The following is a 22105-nucleotide window of genomic DNA, read 5'->3' on the forward strand; positions in this document are numbered from 1 at the left end:
CAACAATGAGTCACTAGTTGCATAGGCAATGGCAAAAGCTCCCTGTCTCCAACAGAACAATAAAGAACAAAAATATGCCATGAATAGAGTACGTCGAGACTAGAATAAAATGCTTGAATAAAGATCATAATGGCCACAATAAAATGCCTAGAAGCGTTAGGTATAAGGTAGACCTAGAAATGTCAAACTCAAAGTTTTTGGATACAGATGCTACAGAGTTGGAGAATGCAAATGAAATATTAGCACAAGGATTACAAGATACTCATAGCTTATCCAATCTTGAGGTGGATATAGACGACATAAAGAAGCATAAAAAGAAAACATTGGGATGATACTACCACTTTTCTTTTAAGGAAAAGTATGCATACGAGAGTATGATTCAAGGATATCAACACGGCACAACATAATTAACAAACTACCATTTGATCCAAGAAATAGTGTTTGGGGTTGTGTACATGATCGATCAACTGAGTATGCAATGGTGCTTTACCCAAAAGGGAGATATGGCTAGAGGAGACAGCAATGGATAGCATGGCTAAACTAAGCATGTCAAACTATTTTAATTGGGAGAGGATTAATGATGATTGATGCATCTAGTGAGGACTTGATACCTTAGGAAGGGTCCTACAAAGTTTGTTTGACATCCGCATTCCTATGCCTCCAAGATAGAGTTGGGAAGGTTAATGTTTGGCTTGGGTTACATGCTGTAATGAATAGTTGCAGGCTACTATGCATAAAATTTTAGGGGTTGATACCTTCAACATTTGGTCCTCGGGTCTTTAGAAAAGTTGTAGATCACAAGTGGGTCTACAATTTTTCTTTTCAAAGCTTGGCAATCTAAGTTACCATTCAAAAGACAGGAGCAATTTTCTATAGAGTGGTGTTGTAGGACAATTTCTACACATGATAAAACTAAATCCGATGAATGTAAATTATTGCATGAGACATATGCTTTGACAAAGATGTTTAAGAATAATACATGAGGCTACCAACGATAGGTATAAGGATTCTGATTTGTGAGAAAAGCAATACATAAGAGGAAAATGCAGTGGAGAGCCTGGTGAAAGATGAGCAAATTGATAGAGATGAAGAAGAGGAAGAGGTAAAAGAAAGTTCCCATGAAGTTAATGAAAAAACCTATACTAATATGGCTACAACTCTAAATAGACAGTGGAGTGAAGATTAAGCCATTGGGAAAATCTTAAGCGGATCATTTTTGCTAGAATAACAACAAAAAGGAATTTCAGGATGGAGTTTACGAGTGCCTTGGCCCAGAAAGGCCACTCTTCTTGTACCTTATTGAACAAGACATTGTACTTGGGATTTCACTGTTATACATAACGAGAATCAGTGTAGTGCTTTTACTTCCAAATATACATAGAGGATTTTGGAATCAATTGATTTAGCTTCTACCTTATCTTTTGTCTTGCTCATTCTTAAGAACCCTCACAATTTGTGGCTAAAGACATGCGTCTAACAATGTGGGAGCCAAAGTATTTGAACTAGCCTCCATACTAAGCTCCTCATGGAAATAGACCAACGTGTTTGTAGGTATATAGGTGAATTTCATATAAAGAGAGACTCTTTTACACTTTCATTTATTGGACATAATACCATATGATAGTGGAAGGATGTTGTATGTATATACGTGCAATTTATTCATTTGGATATAATTATTGGGCAAGACCTGCAAAGCTTGATTATTATTTTACAAACCTTAAAGTATGTTTCATATAATAGTTGGAAAATATTTGGAAAAAAATATTACATTCATAAAAATAAAATACGAGCTCAAAATGGAGATGATTTTCAATTATTTTTGAGTGCAAAGCCTTGATAAAAATGTATTATTCCCCCCCCCCCCCCCCCCCCGTGACGCCCCCATGCCTCCCCATAAGAACTCTTCCCCCTCTTTAAATTTTTTTCACTTTTTTTAAAATCTCTCCCACTCTCTCCCCCTACCGTATGCATGGCGGGGAGAGAGAGAGAGAGAGAGAGAGAGAGAGAGTAGATGTGTGGAAGATGGGGGGCATGCAGCCCCCCAAGTGGTGGGAGGACGTCGCCTCCCCCCCATACCGCCTCCTCTATAAACCGCCCCCCCCCCCTGGTGGGGGCTCGTGGAGGAGAGGGGAGAAGCTCCCCCCCCCTCCTCGCGGACTATCAGAGACCCCCCCTTGTCAGAGACAAGCGGCCCCCCTAATGGCCTTAAGCACTGGCGGTGAGCAATAGCAGCCCCCTCCCTCCAGTTCTGTAATAGTAGCCCACCCCACCTGTGATCGTTGTGAGAGAGAGAAGGGGTAAGAAGAGAGAGAAGAGGGAAGAGAGAGGAGAAAAAAGAGAAGAAGAAAGAGAAGGAGAAGAGGAGAAGGGAAGAAGAGGGAGAGAAGGGAAGAAGAGGGAGAGAAGGAGAAGAGGGAAGAGAGAGAAGAGGGAGAGAAGAGAGAGAAGAGAGAAGGAGAAGAAGAAGAAGGGGAAGAAGAGGGAAGATAGAGAAGAGGGAGAGAAGAAGAGAAGGAGAAGAAGAGAAGGAGAAGAGAAGAAGGAAATGGAGAGGGAGAGAGAAGAGAAGAAGTAAAGATGAAGGGGTAAGGAGAGAGAGAAGAGAGAAGGAGAAGAAGAGGGAAGAGAGAGAGGAGGGAGAGAAGAAGGGAAGGATAGGAAGGGGTAAGGAGAGAGAGAGGAGAGAAGAAAAAGAAGAAGGAGAAGTAGAGGGAAGAGAGAGAAGAGGGAGATAAGGAGAGAGAGAAGGGAGAAGAAGAATAATAAGAGGAGAAGAGGTAGTAAGAGGAGGAGAAGGAGAGGGAGAAGTAGAAGAGGAAGAAGAAAGGGTGGAAGGAGAGAGAAGAGAAGTAGTGGAAGAAGAAGAAGATGATGAGGTAGGAGTGAAGAGAGAAGAGGGGAGAGAGGAGAGAGGTAGAGGAGAAGGAGATAAGAAGTAGAAGAAGGACATGATAAGAAGAAGGGGGAGAGGATAAGAAGTAGAAGGAGGGAAGAGAAAGAAGGAGGGAGAGAAGAGGAAAGAAGTGGGTAGAGAAGAAGAAGGAGGTAGAAGAGCAAGAAGGAGAGAGAAAAATAAGAGAAGGATAAGGAGTGAAGGAGGAGGGAGGAAAAGAAGGTAGAGGAAGAGGGAAGTAGAGGGAGAGTAGTAGAAGAAGAGAAGGAGTAGGAGAGAGGTAGAGGAAGAGAAAGAAGAGGGAGAGAAAGTGGAGAGGAGAAGAAGAAGGGAAAGGAGAGAGATAGAGGAGGAAGAAGAAGAGGTAGAGAAAGAGAGGAAGTGGTAGAGGAAGGAAAAGAGGAAGGACTAGAAGGAGAAAGAAGTGCGAGAAGGACAAGAAGAGAGGTAGAGGAAGAAGAGAGAGAACGGGGGTAACCGCTACGAGTCACCCAAACCACTCTCCTGGCAACAAACCACATCCGGTGGTCTTCCCAACCGATCGTGTCTAATCGAAACTGTTAAGGTCCGGACTGCCCACTCTCCGTGAGGCAAATGGCTCCCAAGAAGAAATTCATGGGAAGTGTAGGCACCCAAGCCACCGTTGATGCTGGAGGGGTGAGCGAAATGACCAATGCAGCACACATGAATCAAGCCCAGGTTTTAGGAGTTAAATTTTTTAATTTAGGAGTTATTTCTCATGGAAGAGATAAAAGGATTGATGTCCTGCATAGGGTTTTATTTACTCTAAGAGCTAAGTTGCATGTGCGAAACGGTAGAGTTTGGAATTCACACAAGAATTTAGGCACGAAGTGATAGTATCTACACGCTTAAAATGATAAGGTTATTGCCTTACTTCACATAAAATGATAGCTTTTTAACCAGATCAGTGCATGAATAGTCATTTAGAATTCATGTTTCGCAATCATGGTTAAAAGAAATACATGAAATGTTAATTTCTATTCATGAGATACACTTGCATCATTAGACAAAACCCTTGACTTTCATGGATGCAAGTCACATGTGATCCGGGCATCAGGAATAAGTATAATTGCCTGCAAACTTTTTTATCAATATTGCTGTGGACTATCGCAAATGGATACGCTTCTAGCTTAGTTGAAGCTGGTGACCTAACCCTAAATGGATTGTTGACGGAAGTTATGCTTGGCGGTATCCATTTGCGATATTGCTGTGGACTATCGCAAATGGGTACGCTTCTAGCTTAGTTGAAGCTGGTGACCTAACCCTAAATGGATTGTTGACAGAAGTTATGCTTGGTAGTTTGAAAAGGTTGTAAATCCCTTAAGCAAGTGTTTTGATACATCCAGTTAAAATTATGATTGTGCATGCAATGGGATTGTGATGCCTTGAAGCAAGAGGTTGTGCATTCAACTATTTGTTAATGTGGTTTTGGATGTTAACCCAAGTGGGGAGTGTTTAACGATTTCATGGCCGGATCTGAGATGACTGATTGCCATGGAAACAAAAGGGATGTTTTCCCCAGCAATTGTTACTATACTGGTTGCTTCAGCTATGGTTGATTTCCTAAAGGGGTAGTTAAGGAAGGATGGCGCTAGGTTCCCCCCCCCCATGCGAGCGGCCAAACCCTAACCAAGCGTCCTCCTATGCTAAGTGATTTCCACGTAGAGACCCTCGAGGGAAGTGTGGTGGATGTGACCAATGGGTCTATCCTACAAAAGGGTGGTCTCGGTTAGCCAAGAGCTTTCCTCAAAGGAGATGTTAACAAAAAATGTTAGGAAAAAGTTGATCTATGACATTAGACAATGTTGATTAGGAACTCGGACTTCAGGTCGATCCTAATGGGAACGGCCGGTTAAGTTCCGTTGCGGGGTAGACTTGAGAGACCCTAGTTGGAAAACCCCGTGTCATTCCCTAGGAATGTCGAGTAGCATCTTCCTGATATATCTCTCAATGGACTGCTAGGAGGTGTCCTGTGTTTTGAGGAGAGGGCATGTTAGAGTTGGTATCAGAGCAAAACTTCATAATAATACATGATTGATTAATGTTCAAATCATAGACATAACCTAAATAACCTAAGTGGTATGGCTTGATTGTCAGGCACCTTCTGCACCTACGAATGCTGACATGAAAGAGAAGAAGTTCCTTCTCAAGCAAATTAAGCCACCCGAGTTTGATGGCAAGGGAAGGATTGTCCAAGCTGATGCCGAGATCTGGATTGAGTCCATGGAGGACTATTTTGAGGCAGTAGGAACTGCACTTGCTAACCAAGCTATGCTCACCAAACTTAAGCTTACAGGTGAAGCAAGACTTTGATGGAAACACTAGTGCAAAGACCAAGCGATCTCGGAGGGGACCGTCACCTGGAATAAGCTTAAGGAAGCTGTGTGAGGGAGGTATCTGCCACTTGCCTACTGCACACAAAAGATAAATGAATTCTATGACTTGAAGTAGCTAGGATTATCCCTTGAAGCATACTATTCGAAGTCATTTTCACTCCTAAAGTATGCACCCCCAATGGATATGACACAACAGGTGTCAAAGTTCTGTGCTAGGTTGAATCCACCTATAAACACTCGATTGGAATCAATGCGGCCAAGGACTTGCAAGACGCATTACTCTGGGTGAATCCAATCATCCAAGAACTTAAATTAGGCAACTATGATGAAGATGACTCACTGGATCAAGACAAGAGGTGCCTGCCACAAGTGCGGAGAGATAGAACACATCCGTAAGAGATGCCCCAACCGCCGATGTTTCTACTGCAATGAACTAGGACACATCCAAACAGATTGTCCTGAGTTGGACCCTAAGAATCAGGAACGTGCGATCAAAGGAATCTGCCTAAACTCCACTTTTGGCTCATATTATGAATCATATGATGATGAAGGCCTCGAGCCTGTTGTAACCTTTGAGGATGACTAGATATCCTAGGAAGATCTTCTTGAGGTAATAAGTCTTGTACTTGGAATGAAACCTATTGAATCCCACGAGTTGTGACAAGTTGTTATTTTAAGTTAAGAACTTGAGTAATCAAAGTAGTGCAGTGAAAGCATGATGGGCTCTAACCCAAAGGCTCTAAGGCCCAGTAGTGCTTGTCTCCCCCAGGTCTTCTCGAGATGAGGACATCTCAATTCCTCTAAGGGGGAGAGGATGTAACATTTCCCCCTCCTGACCCCCCCGTGGCCCCCCATAGTAACTCTTTCCCCCCTTCTAATTTTTTTCAAATTTTTTTAATATCTCCCCCTGTCGTGTGCATGGCGGGGAGAAAGAGAGAGTAGATGTGTGGAAGATGGGGGCATGCAACCCCCTGGGTTGCGGGAGGCATCGCCTCCCCCCCATACAACCTCCTCTATAAACCCCCCCTATGGGCGCTCGTGGAGAAGAGGGTAGAAGCCCCCCCCTCCCAGTGGACTATTAGAGACCCCCCCTCGTCAGAGACAGGCGGCCCCCCTGCTGGCTGTAAGCACTGGCCGTAAGCAATGGTGGCCCCCTCCCTCTAGTTTTGCAATGCGCACCCCTTGCCGTCCGATCGGAAGCCTACCCCACTTGTGATTGTTGTGAGAGAGAGAAGGGGTAAGAAGAGAGAGAAGAGAGAAGAGAAGAAGAAAGAGAAGGAGAAGAAGAGGGAGAGAAGGAGAAGAGGGAAGAGAAAGAAGAGGGAGAGAAGAAGAAAGAGAAGGAGAAGAAGAGAAGGGAAGAAGAGCGAGAGAAGGGAAGAAGAGGGAGAGAAGGAGAAGAGGGAAGAAAGAGATGAGGGAGAGAAGAGAGAGAAGAGAGAAGGAGAAGAAGAAGAAGGGGAAGAAGAGGGAAGAGGGAGAGAAGAAGAGAAGAAGAGAAGGAGAAGAAAAAAAGGAGAAGACAAGAAGGAAGAGGAGAGGGAGAGAGAAGAGAAGAAGTGAAGATGAAGGGGTAAGGAGAGAGAAAAGAGAGAAGGAGAAGAAGAGGGAAGAGAGAGAGGAGGGAGAGAAGAAGAGAAGGAGAAGAAGAAGGGGTAAGGAGAGAGAGAGGAGAGAAGGAATGAAGAAGGAGAAGTAGAGGGAAGAGGGAGAAGAGGGACAGAAGGAGAGAGAGAGAAGGGAGAAGAAGAAGAATAAGAGAAGAGGTAGTAAGAGGAGGAGAAGGAGAGGGTAGAAGGAGAGAGAAGAGTAGTGGAACGAGAAGAATAATATGAGGTAGGAGAGAAGAGGGAAGAGGGGAGAAAGGTAGAGGAGAAGGAGATAAGAAGTAGAAGAAGGAGAGAATAAGAAGAAGAAGAAGGAGAGGATAAGAAGTAGAAGGAGGGAAGAGAAAGAAGGAGGGAGAGAAGAGGAAAGAAGTGGGTAGAGAAGAAGAAGGAGGTAGAAGAGCAAGAAGGAGGGATAAAAAGAAGAGAAGGAGAAGGAGTGAAGGAGGAGGGAGGAAAAGAAGGTAGAGGAAGAGGGAAGTAGAGGGAGAGTAGTAGACGAAGCGAAGGAGTAGGAGAGAGGTAGAGGAAGAGAAAGAAGAGGGAGAGAAGGAGGAGAGGAGAAGAAGAAGGGAAATGAGAGAGGTAGAGGAGAGAGGTGAGAAGTGGTAGAGGAAGGAGCAGAAGGAGAAAGAAGTGGGACAAGGACAAGAAGAGAGGTAGAGGAAGAAGAGAGAGAAAGGGGGTAACCGCTACGAGTCACCCAAACCACTCTCCTGGCAATGAACCACATCCGGTGGTCTTCCCAACCGATCGTATCTAACCGAAACCGTTAAGGTCTGGACTGCCCAATCTCCGTGAGGCGAATGGCTCCCAAGAAGAAAGTCGGGGGAAGCGTAGGCACCCAAGCCACCGTTAATGCTGGAGGGGTGAGCAGAATGACCAATGCAACACACACGAATAAAGCCTAGGTTCTAGGCATCAAAAATTTTAATTTAGGAGTTATTTCTCGTGGAAGGGATGAAAGGATTGATGTTGTACATAGGGTTTTGTTTACTCTAAGAGCTAAGTTGCATGTGCGAAATGGTAGAGTTTGGAATTCGCACAAGAATTTAGGCACGAGATGATAGCTTTTACACACATAAAATGATAAGGTTATCGCCTTACTTCACATAAAATGATAGCTTTTTAACTAGATCAGTGCATGAATAGTCATTTAGAATTCACGTTTCGCAATCATGGTTTAAAAAAACACATGAAATGTTAATTTCTGTTCATGAGATGCACTTGCATCGTTAGACAAAACCCTAGAATTTCATGGACGCAAGTCACATGTGATCTGGGCATTAGGAATAAGTATAATTGTTTGCGAATTGTTTTATCGATATTGCTGTGGACTATCCCAAATGGATACGCTTCTAGCTTAGTTGGAGCTGGTGACCTAACCCTAAATGGATTGTTGATGGAAGTTATTCTTGGCGGTTTGAAAAGGTTGTAAATCCCTTAAGCAGGTGTTTTGATACATCCAGTTAAATTTCTGATTGTGCATGTAATGGGATTGCGATGCCTTGAAGCAAGAGGTTGTGCATTCAACTATTTGTTAATGTGGTTTTGGATGTTAGCCCAAGTGGGGAGTGTTTGACGATTTCATGGCCGGGTCTGAGATGACTGATTGCCATGGAAACAAAAGGGATGTTTTTCCTAGCAATTGTTACTATGCTGGTTGCTTCAACTACGGTTGATTTCCTAAAGGGATAATTAAGAAAGGATGGTGCTAGCTACCCCCCCCGCCCACGAGTGGCCAAACCCTAACCAAGGGGGTTATGAATCCGCACTGGGAATGTGGACCGAACCCGCTGCGAGAGGTCTCTCTGTGGAAATCACTTAACGTAGGAGGACTCTTGGGTGCTAGTGGGGGCTCTGGCCATAAATGCCAATGCCTTCGAGCCCTACATAAGTGTTCTACGTGACTTGAAATGGGATCTCGAGGTCTTGATACTAGTTACAAGGCAGAATATTGGAAGGATAAACCTTCGGGTTTTATTGCCGGAAGACAGAACACTACAACAGAAACGAGGCATAGACGCGCATGTTAGACGCGCAAAGTTGGGCGCATCTATCATAGCATCTATAAGTGCATGTAAAAGTGCATGTAAATAGATGTGAATTGTGCATCTATATATCCGTGCAAATAGACGCTAATATAGACGCGCCAGCAGACGCACAATTATTTAACCACCTAAAATTGCAATTCACATAATTAAAAAACGAAAGTTAATAATTATTTAACCACCTGAAATTAATTCTTGAGTATGCACGTGTGCGCATGATAAAAACCATATAATTAGGAAAACACATTGAATCAATAAGCAAATTAAGTATGTTACAGTGAATGATCCATCTCATCTTGAATGAGATCAGCCCTTGCTAAACTATCTACTTCTAGGTCTATGTTACCAAGAGGTAACGAAACAAATAAGTCTATCCCACTATCAGATGTGTTGCTATATTGCTCAATAACTTCATCAATATCATTGACAATCACATTATTGTCTTGTTCTGCGTTTCCTTGAACATCCTCGCGAGGTTCATCTTGTACTATATCACGCATATCATCCATTATGGTGTCATCATGCACATCATCATTAATTGTTGGATTGTCATCTGCTATCTCCATGTCACTAATATTACCATATATTGGTTTTGAATGATTAGATATAGGGATGACATACCACCATCGGTTATTGTTTACCATTGGATGGTACACAACCTGTATTTGAAGAACAAAAGTAAAAAACTTAAGTACTTATTATATTGTGTATATGTATCACATGTATACATATTAAAAAATTAGCCTTTGCATATATACTTGCTCGCATTGTTGAGGTAGTACTAATGTGTCATTCTTGTTTTGGTGAAATTTTATAGAGTCAATGATTACAAAACCACTTGGATGACGTCTGATTGTGCAATGCTCATCATTTGTTACCACTTCTTTAAAGCACTTCACATCTAGTACATATATAAAGAATCGTTTGAAGTCAAGCTTCAGAATATCTTGGATCAAGCCACAATAACCTTCCATGGTACCATTGGCATCCTCGAAGTGAGCAAGGACACCACAATCTTGGGTATTTCTCTTTTCATCTATACGTTGAGTTCAAAGATATTTACCCTCACACCAAAGTGCATTGAATAATGTGCACTAGTAGTAAAAGATAAAAGATCAAACTAGACATGTTGGACCCTCATGAGGTGTTTAAATAACTAGACATGCTGGACCCTCACGAGGTGTTTGTAGCAAAATATATTGGGTAGATGAAAGAGCCCTTAAGCTATGGTACACTTACTTGGGCCTTAAAACAAAGATCAACATTACTCTTACTCTAGACTTGGATAAAAGTGCCAGTGAAGACTCGAGTGTTTTATGGCTCGAGACTCAATCTATGAATGGAAAAACATCACATCCACATCTAGGTTCTATCTCACCCTTCAAGTTCAAAAAGGGCATGGGTTTTGGAATTCCTGGCTTTTTTAAAGGCAAGCCAAAACCATTGAATAGTTTGATGGAAGGCCCTCCCTTTTTCTATTTTGAAAATTTTGAGAACGTTCCCAATTCAGAGTGAGAGACCATCAAATGGCATTTTAGTGGCATAGATCGAGAGTTCACAGACTCTAGATATTTTTCAACATGCTTTAGGCTAAGGTGGTTATGTTTATAACCTTCCAGTAGATGAAAGAAGGTTGATCCTTTCCCCTGCTCCCATGATAATCTTTGAGGTGCTTCCGAAAACAAAGAAGTATTGGCCCCCATGGGATCCGAGAGAGAAGCTGAATTGCATAAACACATGGGGTGCCCCTAGCACTATATGTGGATTGATCAGAAAAATATTTTCTTCCCACTAAGAAAGCAAGATACCTTCTTATCTTCAACATGAGATTGTCCTGGCATGCAAAATATGAAACTTGGTTTGGGTCAGCCCAGGCCAAGCTGTCCCACTTGAACCCCATGAGATTGAGCTAGTGCTTGGATATGATCGTGACCACACTTGAGGTTGCTCTACCCTTTTAGATCAGTATGATGCATTGTGCAACTCATTTCAAGTCAATACTATTGTGTACAGTCTTTCACCACTGAAAGAATTATATCCACAAGGTTTAACAGTTCTGTCCTTATTCTCGAGCCTTGGTGGGAAAGAAGTGGCATTGCACAAATTGGGTATAATTTTGAAGGCTGTTGTTATTGTGGAGATCAATAATAAATGTAAAAACATAATAGCTAGCTCGTGGAACAAAACCTTACAAACAGGCCGATTTCAAATGGAGGATGATGTTAGAGATCTTACTAATGATAAGTTGGCTGAGATTATGGATGCAGTGGGAAAGATTGACCTCATAATTGGGGGAAGCCCCTGCAACAATCTCTCAGGCAACAATAGAGTAAACAAGGTAGGCTTGGGTGGCAAAGAATCCTATCTTTTCTTTAAATTTCCCAAGATTCTAAGTAGTTTAAAACATACCATGCAAGCAAGAGGTTACCTGAATATTACCAAACCTCTTAACAGCTAGTATTTTTTTGAATAGGGCATGATTGGATGTATATACGACATAATTACACCTGGATCATACGCTAGGACATGATATACATGTATAGGATCATACGGACATGATATACATGTATATACGACATGATATACATGTATAGGGCATATACATGCATAGGACATGATATACATTACCAACTTTACTTCTTTCTGAGTATTACAAATATACATCCCATTATTCAAACCTAATTACATATATGTGATTTCATGCCCTATATACATCCAATCATGCCCTATACAAATGTGATTGGATAGGGCATGACGATTGGATGTATATATAAATCAAAGGTTGACTTGTGCATTTGCAATATGTCACCACATAGGTCAATTGATTCCCTAAATGCATGCATTGATTCCCTAAATTGTTCTCACGCGTCTGTAAGCACGTGTAACAGGAATTATCTGTGCATATACACATGCCATTACATGTGCTGACAAACGCGCCACGCAAGTATAGAAAAATTTTAAAAAAGTTGTGGCTTTCTTTTCAAACCTGTGCTTTCCTGCGTTTTTTCCATGTTTTTTGCAGTTCGAGCTCGACATCACTACTCGTGTCTATCTATCACTTCGTAAAGACAATGAGGCAAGGAAATAAGATTAAAAAGAGGACAGGAGGAAAGAAGAGCCAAAGAGTAAAGAACAAGACCCAAACAGCAAGGAAGAGAACAAGATTGAAGCAACTTACCAAGGGAAGGGAGAAGGAGGACAAGGAGCTTGCAACCTAGCCGCTATCACCCGTTGGAACAAGCAAAGAAAGTGAGTTCTTCTTCTCTCTCTCCATCTTGTTTACTTTCTCTGTTTGTTTCTCTCTCTCTTCACATGCTGGATCTTGTCATCTATGGAGGTTTTCTAGCTTTGTTTTTAAAGCAAGTTTGAGAAGAAATGGTGTGACTGTGCGCGTGTGTCAGCATGTCCAAATGACAGTGTAGACGCAGCTATAGACGCGGAATTAGACACGCTGACAGATGCCCACAGAGACGCGCTAACAGACGCTCACAGAGACACACGTGTAGACGTGCACAAAGACACAGGTATAGATGTTGTATGTAATATGTTTTATCTGCACAGGGTAATATGATTTTTCTTGTGTAGATGTGGAATCCTGGATCCTCCAGCACCCCATTCAACAAGGAGCAATTCATGGGGGAGATGACCAATTATCTTGGTCGCCCTCCCACTGCAGAGGAGGTTTTCAGTGTGATATCTGGGACACCTATCACATCTTTGCCTACACAGGGATTAGCTAAGGTACATGGATCGGCCGAAGCACGTGCATCTACAGAAGCACGTGTATCGAGTGAGGTAGAGGGTAGTGCACATCGAGCGAGGAGGGAGAGTGGCGCGGGAGGACAAGGAGGTTGACGAGGCTTTGTGGGGGTTGCCTAGGTGGTGGCTCTCGATCACCCTCACCGGAAAATGAGGGAGGTGAGCCTCCACAGATGTACTACTCTATCACTGATGTTGGTGGTATCTTGCATGACTTTGAGGGGAGGGAAGTGATAGCCTACTTGAGGAGTGTCGTGCATGCCATATACAAAGATTGCATGATTCCCTTCAAGCACCAAAAAAATGGTTTGTGGCAAGAGGTGCTACGGGCATTACATAAAAGGTACCCTAATCCTAAGAATTCACAATTCTCAGATGATTGGGGACTGTCAAAGGTGAGAGACGTGCTTCATAACAAGAGGTCTCACCTTTTGACGCATGCCAAGGAGTCATTGCGGAGACAAGAGCAAGGGCGCCCTGGATATGGCCAACTACCCAATTGCCACCGCAAGGAGTGGAAAGAGGCCAAGAAGAGAGCAGCGGAGAAAATGGCAAGTCCCTAGCATGCAGAGGCGCGACATATCCAGATGGCAACCATGGGATCGTCGCATTATGGATCGGGTGGCAGGGAGTCATGGGAGGCTGAGTTTGTAAGTATTATTTGATTTCTTTTTTTAAATTAAATCTTGTAATTTGTTTCACTTCATTATGTAGTGTGTTTTAATACGTCGTATGTTCAAATTGTTTTGTAGTATCATATCATTGGTAGGATGCCTACTCCTAGAGAAGTAGGCTACCATCGAGGTCATAACCGGGAGTCCACTTGGCAGCATTTCTATGAGGAGGGACTCATCACGAAGGAGCAATATAATCGCGCCATAAGGATTCCACCACCAAAAGAGGTATGTTTTATTTTTTACATGAAAAGTATAGATAACTTTAATTTATTATTTGTAATTGTATTTATATACCTTAATCCTTGTGTAGGTGAACCCTAATGCAATTGAGGATAGAGAAGGGGGGACTAGCAGTAGCAGTGGCGGCAACGGCAGCGGCACAGGCAGTGGTGGTGGTATCGATGATGATGCCTCTTTTGAGGAGATATAGAGGAGCCCCATGCATGCATGCCTCCCCTTGGCTTGTAATTTTCATTTTTGATATGTATTACTTTCAGCTAGTGCTTGCGAACATGAGGTCACAAGCACTAGAACTCATAATGTAAAAACGTTTCATCTATATATATGAAATTTCGTGTGCTACATACATTATTTTGTTTTTAGTATCCAATCTTTGAAATAATCTTTCTGTGTTTTCCCTAAGCATACAATTTGATGTTGATGGGGGGAAAAAAACCAGAGAGCATGTGGCTTGCAAAACAATCAATTACGTAACTAGTTACGAAAGGTTGTGTAATGCTCATTCAGCATACGAATAATTCATTCAGAAATGAAATTAGAAAAAGGCTGCATGGTTCATTTTAGCTTAAACCCTAAGATCTTATGAGCATGATCCGTGAATGCATCAATAGAAATTATGCTGTAACTTAGCATATGCTTTGATCTTAACCAGAAAACTTAGGGCTTGTAAATCTAATCATACATAGGCAATGAATCATGTGATTACGAGAATGGTATCAAAAATATCCTTTGGAATAGACAAGTAAATTGGGTTACCCTAAATACCTAAACCGCAAAGGAATCGCTTAGGAATGGTTAAATTGATGCAACATATCCCAAGTGCTAACTAGGGTTTAGCACGTTGAGGACGTGACCTAGTCACACTTATTGCCAAGTTGAAACTCTCATACCCTAAAGACCTGTCCACATTCACGGATTGTAGGGACAATACGATATACTCGCAAGAAACGATCTAGGGTTTCTACCCTAAGGATCACTCGTTAAAAATATGAAACTCGGATTGAGTTGGAACCCTAGGATCGACGATGTCCACCTAGTGCAATCAGGAACGGATTGGATATGAAGACACCCTAACCCTATTCCTATCTAATCATGATTCTGTGATTAGAAGAAGTCGTTCGATGGGTAAAATGGTCCCATGGGTTAGATGTGGCACTTGTGCAACAAATTGCAGAGTCACATGATCTTGTGGTTTGACCACAAGAGTATGGCCAATTCCTTGGAATAAGATTGACAGATTCTTGCGCAAGTTTATCTTGCAAGAGGATGAGTAGTCGTCCTGATATAGTACCTTTCTTCGGAAACGTGACCAAGATTAGAGGATTAGATATTTTTGAAGCAAAGGACCAATCAATAATTTGGAGCAACATATTTTCTATTAATAGAACTTAAGGTATTGGTTAAGTTGGGATAATAGGGTACGTCCCTAACCCAAGGACATAAGGGTTGACAAATAAACCTTGGGGATCTTGCCAAGTCGCAATTGATCCCAGATCAAGTGCTGGATGCATTCGGAGAGAAGGATTCACTCCTTAGCAGTTGGCCAAAAAACGACCACTGGAAATGATTGTGCTTGTAACAGTTTAGAGAGCACTGTTTGCTTTTTTTGCTCCAAGAATTAAAGGATGCAAAGATATCTAATGCTTTAGGTTGAAGGCCTAAAGGGAGAGGCAGTCTCAGTTACCCCTGACTATTTGCTTGACCCTAACCAAGGGGGTTGTTAATGCGCCAAGAAGGTGGACCGAACCCGCGGTGTGAGGTCTCTCCATTGAGCGCTACTTGGAGCAGGAGGATGCTTGGGTGCCAGGGGGATCTGGCCGTAAAATCGTCGCCTTCCGGGCCCTGTACAAGAGGCCAATGTGACTCAGGATTGGATCTTGAGGCCCGCATACTAGTCTACGATCAGAATCTTGGATTAGTAGTCCCTGTGGATTGCTGGATAGCCTTCAGGTGGAAAATGGATAAGCCTACGGGATGGACTTTATAAATGTATTGCAAAGATAAATATGATAAGCTGTTGAAAAGAAACTTGTTTGAAATTGCTTTTCAATGTCAAGTGCTAAGATTACGTGAAGAAACCGGTGCCTAACAGACTAATTAATTAAGCTGCTTGATGGATGCCCAACTAAATGTGGTAGGTAATTAGACAAATAAAACAACCTGAGGAAATCGAGGTGGATGTGGCCATGGGTCCGTCCTACGGATGGGTAGTCCCGGTTGGCCAGAAACTTTTCTCAATCATGATGGACAGCAAGAAGATCACTTCAAAGGAAATGAATAGCAAGGGCGCTAACCTAGAGTCTAAGTTACAATAATCCCAGTTTACGCTATTTTAGGGAAACGGAATGGGGCTATGCCTTATGGAAAAGAGGTCGAGCTTTGCATCCCTCTCGTTTCCCATTCTCCTTGAACCAAGTGTAGCGTGAATCTGCTTCGGCCCTGGCATTTCTGCGTAAAGTAGTTCGCTTGGGATGCGTCACTAGTTGCAGTTTAGGAAACCAGTAGGTAAAAATCGTGATTCCGGTTGGTCCTAAGTGGGAACGACCAGAATACTTCCACTACGTGGCAGACACGGGAAGTCCTAAATCGCAAACCCCTTGACATTCCATGGGAGTGCCGGGTGGAGCTTTCTAGACCTCGTTTTTGATGGACTGCTAAGATGTGCCTTGAAGGGAACAGGTGGGCACGTTACAGTTGGTATCACAGCAAACCAACAAAGGATTTAAAAAAAAAAGAAATCTTAATAAGAACAAGTAAAGTAAATGTTGCTATTCTGAACATTTCCTTACTTTCGATGATGTCTTCCAAAATTATGAAGCATAGAACAGGTTCTTAGTGTTCTGAGTCATGTTTATGACCACAATGCATTCCCCGGATTATCGACAAAGGGTTGAGATGATGAACATCCTAGATCATATTTATAATCCATCGCCTTTGTACGTGGAACGAAGATGGATGGTGACTCAGGAATCTATTACATAACTACCCACTGGTTTGCATACCTTCAAACCAACCTAAAGAGGATCAAGTGGTTGGAAGACCTGAAGATTGTGAAGCTGTTCTTTTTTTTGGAGGCTCACGTAAACTCAACTTTACATATTCGAGGTCGGAGGGTTGAGTTAAACTCATATGTATATGAGGAAGTGACCCGTGTAATCCCCGCCGACAGGATCAAGGTGTTGGGGCACTATGAGAAGAATGGGTTTCAAAGGAAAGGATACCCTAATCTTCCAATGACTTAGTGATTCCTAAAGATCCATGACCCGAAACCATACTATTATCTAGTTTTCATAGATAAATGTAATACAAAATTATTCTCCCCAAACTAAATATAACAGTTACTCTATCATCTCAGAAAATGTTGTACCCCGAAAGGGCTAGACCCATATAAATGGACTAAGACTTTTTTTTATCAATGTCTGTTTTGTCTATGAGAATTGATAAAAATTTAAGTGGCTAGATTGCTTGGTTGATAGAAATGGAGATGAAATATAGATCATAACGATTAACGAGTAATAACGCTAAGAAACCTTTATCCAGGCACAACCCCAGGTACAGATTCCTAGTTCGCCTCCTATATCAAGTATTGTTGTAATCTAGGAGAAGAAGTTTCTTCTCAAGCAGATTAAGCCACTTGAATTTGACAGGAAAGGCAAGTTTGTTCAAGTGGATGCTTAAATTTGGATAGAGTCTATGGAGGATTACTTTGAAGCAGCTGGTACTGCACCCGCCAACCAGGCTATGCTCGCCAAGTGAAGCTCATCGGGCGAAGCGAGGCTTTGGTGGAAGCAATGGTGCAGAGATCAAGGGATCTCAAAAGGATCCATTATCTGGGAGAAGCTAAAGAAAGCCATGCAAGGAAGATTACTTACCACCTTCCTATCTCATGTAGAAAATGAATGAGTTCTATGAGTTGAAACAACTGGGACTCACTCTTGACACATACTACTCTAAATTCATTTCACTTCTTAAGTATGCGCGACAGATGGACATGACACAGCAGGTATCAAAATTTTGTGCTAGTTTAAACCCACAAGTGAATACCCGTCTCGAATCTATGCACCCATTAGATCTTTAGGATGCACTCATTTGAGCTGTGCCTATAATTCAGGAGAGGTGTAGGCTAGGCCAAGAAGTAACAAAACTTGGTCTTATAATGATCCGAACAAATGAGCATATAGGCTTCAAATGAAGAGAGTTCAAGGTCAGAACCGAGGACAAAGAAAGAAAGCAAGGACTAATAATGTCAACAACTTTGTCCCTAGAAAATAAAAAGATGGAACGCTTCGACTGTGTATTGATTCCAGAGGGTTGAATCAATCAACTACCAAGAACAAGTATCCTATTCCTAGAATAGATGAGCTTCTTGATTGTCTTCAGGGTGCGAAGATCTTCTCCAAGATTGATCTCAGGTCTGGTTACTATTAGATAAGGATCAAGGAAGAAGATATCCCAAAGACGGCCTTCAACATAAGATATAGACACTTTGAGTTTCTAGTTATGTCATTCGGGCTTACGAATGCGCCTGCCACCTTCAACAGGTTAATGCAGGATATCTTTAGGCCATATCTTAATGACTTCATACTCGTCTTCTTCGATGATACTTTAGTCTATTCCAAACAGGAAGAAGATCATGAACCCCAACTTTGGATTGTCCTTGAGACAATGAGGTCACACAAGCTGTATGCTAAGATGAAGAAATGTGCATTCTTCAAACGTCAGATTGAATATCTGGGATTCATTGTATTAGCGGAATTAATCTCAGTGGATCCGGCCAAAGTCAGCAGAGATGTTCTAGAATGGCCAATACTAAGAACTGTCAAAGAAATACACAGTTTTCTTGGATTGATAGGATGGTATAGGGTCTTCATAAAAAACTATGCTTTGATTGTAGCAACTCTGACGGACTTACTGAAGAAGCAAACATCCATTGCATAGTCAATTTCCGAACAAATCAGCTTTGATAGATTGAAGCAAAGTTTGGTATTAGCACCTATCCTAAAACTTCGAGACCTCAATAAGGAGTTTGAGGTAGTAACTGATGCTAGCACACTTGCCTTACGATGTGTGCTCATGCAGGAAGGTCACCCTGTAGCATATTCTTCAAGGAAACTAAAGAGCCATGAGAAAAAATATGCTACTCATGATCTAGAACTGCTAGCTATCATCCATGCTCTAGAGCTTTGGAGACACTACTTGTTGGATAACAAGTTTACACTAGTGATGGCTGATCATAAAATTCTCAAGTGGATCTTTAACCAGAACGAGCTTAACATGAGGCAACGTTGGTGGATTGAAGTGCTGGAGGAGTATGACTTTGAAATCAAGTACTGATGTGGAAAGGAGAATGTAGTTGCTGATGCACTCAGTCGCAAGGCATTTCTTAATTCTCTAATCTTGCAAAATCCATCAATAGCTAGATCTCTAGCCACAAAGGTGTCCGTGCCAAACAACCCAAATTATACTTGAGCTAGCTAGAGTAGCAGCATGCCATGATCCATCCTATCAAAAGATGCTAAGGGAGATCCCTATCAAGGATCAGGACCAAAAGCTGCAGGCTAAGTATCATGAATTCTCTATCAATAGTGGACTTGTCTACTATAGAACGAGAGTATGTATACTAGCAAGCCAGTCACTTAAGCAAAAGATATTGTGGGAAGCTCATGATTTCCCTTTCAGAGGACATCCTGGCTATGCCAAGACTCTCAATGCAGTTAGGAAGAGCTACTATTGGGAAGGCTTAAAGGTGACATTCTCAAATATGTCACTGAGTGTTTGTCTTGTCAACGTATCAAAGCCGAACCTTTGAAAATGCGAGGAAAGTTACAACCACTCGACATTCCCCAAATGAAATGGGAATTCATCAGTATGGACTTTGTTGTTAGCGTACCCCAGTTCAGGGAGGATACAACTCCATCATGGTTGTGGTTGACATACTTACTATGGTTGCACACCTTATTCCAATAAAGATAAACTATAAAGCCTCAGACATTGCAAGGTTATTTATCAAGGAGATATTCAAGCTACATGGGCTACCCAAAAGAATCATTAGTGATCGTGATTCTCTCTTCACATCACACTTCTGGAGAGCTATCTTTGAAGCCATTGGGACTCAACTTTGTTTTAGTACAGGTTACCATCCCCAAACTGATGGCCAAACGGAGCGAGTCAATCAAGTTATCAAGGATATACTTAGGGCACACTACTATCGTAAACCAAAGAGGTGGATTCAATACTTGCCTTTGGTTGAATTTGCCTACAATCCTTCTTACCAATAAAGCATTCAGATGACCCCTTTTCAAGAATTGTATGGTCATGACTATCGAAGTCCCCTGCAGAACAAAAGTATAATCACAACAACTAAACATGTACAAAGTATCAAATCCCACACACAACTTTTAGGTGGATTTCACACCTCGAATGCGCAGCAATACGACATCCACCCCCCTCTAATCCTACGCATCCTCTGGATGGGCCAACTACCCATGATCGTTATCATCAAGATCCACAAATAGATCAATCTCTTCATTATGCATTTCCGATATATCAACAAGATTATCTGTCATATCATCTGTCTCTTCCATTGGAGTTTCTTCTTGTTGCTCTTCTCTTGAAAATTCTTCCAATGCATAATCTTCATCATCTCTTTTCTTGGAAATCTTGATTCTTTTTCCAGCAATAGGCACTCTAAGCACTGTCCCATCCAATTCTGTCAGCTCATATGTTGCATTATCAAAGACATGTCTAACTATGTACGGCCCAAACCATCTTTTCACCATCTTTCGAAGTGCAATAAGCTAATTTTCAAGGCTGCTATCAAAGACTAATACCCAATCTCCCTCTTCTATTGCTCTAGGCCGCAAGCGATGCCTGCTGTCAAACCTGTCCTTATTTCTTAGTCTAGCAACCTTCAACCTGTCAATAGCTAGCTGAATATCCTCTGGTCTTCTCTCCAACTATCGAATCCGAAGAACTAAGAGCTCCTCTCTCGTCAAATCCTCCTGCCAAGGTAAAACTGACCAAGTCAAAGCACAAGTCTCAGTCGGCATAACAGGTTTCTGACCATACATCAACTCTGCGGGCATATATCCTGTGGTAACACTGTGAGTCATACGATCAGCCCACAAAGCAAATGGTAAAAGTCTTGGCCATTCTCCAATCCGTCCTCTGCATGCTTTGGCAAATGCTTTCACTATCGGTGGATGCCCTCTTTCACTCTTCCTATTTCCCTCTAGATTGTATGCTGTGGTTAGAGCCAACTTGATTCCTAGTTGAGAGAAAAACTCCCTAGCTTCATCTGCATCCAATTCACCGTGATCCGCAGTGATCTTACCCACACAACCATACCTGCAGAAAATTTCTTCCAATAAGAACTTACACACTGCACTAATGGTCTTCGTTCTCAAAGATCTGCCCTCAACATGATTGGTAAGATCCTCTCTAGCCAAAACAATATACCTCATCTACCATAGACCCATAGGCATAGTAACCAAGTCAACTACCCACTTATAATGAATGCATAGCGGATAGGTTGGATGAAGCTCATCTCGATGACGCACTACCGAATACATCTGGCAGTCCTTGCAAGTCTCTACAAAGTGAGAAACATCTCTATACATGCCTTTCCACCAATATTTCTCCTTGATTTTCTCATAAGTAGCCCACACTCCTCTATGACTAGCCCAAGGACTCTCATGAAACTCCGTCATCACCTGTAACTATGTCCCTCTATCGCAGACAACCCGCAAAGGTAATCCGCCTCTTTTCTTCGGATGCTTCCAAAGAAATCCGTCCTTGAGAAAATAACCATAGGCTTTCCTTCTGATCTTCTTGAACTCTTCATCTGTCCATTCATCTCTTTTGCTTAGTGTACTAAGGTACTTGCCAATCTGCAACCAATCTCCAACATAGAGTTCTTCTATGAAAGCCACAATATCATAGACATGGCAAACATGATCAACCATAGCGGCTGAAATTTCTGCATCATCCTCTTCTACAAGTAGAGTCTCCTCATCATCATATCTGGCTCTAGACAACATATCTGCCACTGGATTATCCTTCCCTACTATGTGTTTAAATTTCGGATTTAATGACTTGATGTATGCAATCCATCTCAACATAGCTATATCCGGAGTAGAGCAACTCGTAATCATACCAATCAATGGCAAGCAATCTGTCTCTACCACAACTGAAGCTCTAATAAAGTACTCCTTGTCACATTTGAGAGCCGTAACAATCCCTAGTAACTCCCTCTTGATTTGCGGATATCTCCTCTGTCTCTCGTTTAGGACTTTGGCCCCAAACCGAATAGCATACCTGTTTCCATCTGCATCATCTTGACCCACATCCCAACCTATGCCAATTGGACTAGTGTCAACTATCAATACAATAGGCCTTCCACAATTATAATCCACTTTCCTGAGAGTAGGAGCAATCTGCAATAACTTCTTCAATTTCTGCATGGCTCTAGTGTGGCTCTCATCCCAACAGAATTTTTGCCCCTTTCGAAGCAGCTAATATA

The 22105-nt window shown here is 42.1% G+C and overlaps 1 pseudogene; it reads left to right on the forward strand.

Annotated features, from left to right (window-relative positions):
• Positions 1 to 10306: 10306 nt before the first annotated feature.
• Positions 10307 to 11366, forward strand: LOC148035376 (DNA (cytosine-5)-methyltransferase DRM2 pseudogene; annotated as a pseudogene).
• The last annotated feature ends 10739 nt before the right edge of the window (positions 11367 to 22105 follow it).

The sequence above is a fragment of the Lygodium microphyllum genome, chromosome 6, assembly GCF_053477565.2.
Source record: "Lygodium microphyllum isolate KBCC chromosome 6, Lygodium_microphyllum_v1.1.10, whole genome shotgun sequence".
NCBI classification, from domain to species: Eukaryota; Viridiplantae; Streptophyta; class Polypodiopsida; order Schizaeales; family Lygodiaceae; genus Lygodium; species Lygodium microphyllum.